Here is a 1523-nt window from a genome sequence, read left to right on the forward strand (position 1 = left end):
GTAGTAGTAGTAGTAGTAGTAGTAGTAGTAGTAGTAGTAGTGTTATTTTGTTGGCGACATATGGAATGTTTTCTACTTTTCGCTTGCCAAATTTGCTTCCGGAGAAGACAATATCCGCTCAGCTAGTGAAAATATTCTCCGCCTTTATTATGGAGCCCAGATTTTTATCACCATTCACAACACTGGTCTTTAAGCTCAGTCACAATAACTCAGTCGACACACATCCATCACATTTCTTTACGAATTATTTTAATATTTCCGTCACATCTCCTATTCACTATTACATACGCATTTATAATTATTCTGTTGCGTGCCACATACTCCACCCATCTGATTTTCCTTCATTTGATCATCTCAGTAATAGTTTCATGTAGGATGAAGGTTGTAATGTAGTGCTAGCAAGTCGGACCCATCTTACAGTTCTACACGCATATCAGGTGATTGTCGGCCACTTTTGGAAACTTGACTAGGAACGAAAATTCAAAGTACTGGAAGAGAAACCTACTCCAGTGCCAATTTAAATGATGCTACTGGTTCGAAATATTAATTTAACGGAGCATAATAACAGAGTTCCTGCAGTCCCGGCCAGTGGCCTGTTACAAAGCGTGCACTTACCCTTAGATTCACTCCCGCAGCTGACATAGAATTCTTCTGCAACCGACCCAAACGCAGTAGCCGACTTCAGCGACTTTGTGCCAATGTGACATGTACTTTTCTCCAATTCACAGAACAGAACCAAAAGTTACAAGTTCGAGCTTGCTTGTAATCAAGTGTATACCATTATCATCTGTTTCTTCCTCATTCAGCAATGTCTTTTTCGAGGTCTATTTTTGTCAAAAACCGATTCTGCAGAACATAATTTTATTACGGTACTGTAGATCGTTGCTCCAACATACTCTGCTGCTAGGATAATTCCTATTCATGTGGCAGGAGCCGGGTTAGCATAGTCGGTACAGCTGGACGACCGAGAGGTCAGAGTTTGAGTCCCGGTTATTTTTCTCCCTTTTTGCTCCAACTTTGGAGCATAGGGCTGATTTCTCAGGTTCAGCCGGTACACTCCTTGGACGGGTGATCACCTCGTCGTAAGGCCTCAACCTAAACACAGGACAACACAAACACAGAATAGACGCATACACACACCAAACATCCATACTTTGTGTGGGATTCGAATCCACGATCCCGGCTTCCGAGCGAGCGATGACAGTAAATGCCTTAGACCGCTCGGATAAGTCCCAGTAGGGTCAAGAATTTTCTCTTCCCCACGCCGTCCAGACCGGCTCTGGGACCCACCGGGCCTCCACTCCCCCATACGCCTTCATGGCCTAGTGCGTAATTAGTTAAAAACAGGGACAGTTTTACCTGTACCTTCATGTGGCATTTCCTCCATGAAAAACGCTCACATGAAGGTATAGTATATGGATTTTTTCTATTCAACACTCATGTATATTGCATTATTGAGCACTATATATCACAACACTGCGAACTGTAGTTTTAGTGTTCCAAAGGCGACTGAATGCTCAACA

This window comes from Cryptotermes secundus, unplaced genomic scaffold (genome assembly GCF_002891405.2).
Source record: "Cryptotermes secundus unplaced genomic scaffold, Csec_1.0 scaffold1001, whole genome shotgun sequence".
Lineage (NCBI taxonomy): Eukaryota > Metazoa > Arthropoda > Insecta > Blattodea > Kalotermitidae > Cryptotermes > Cryptotermes secundus.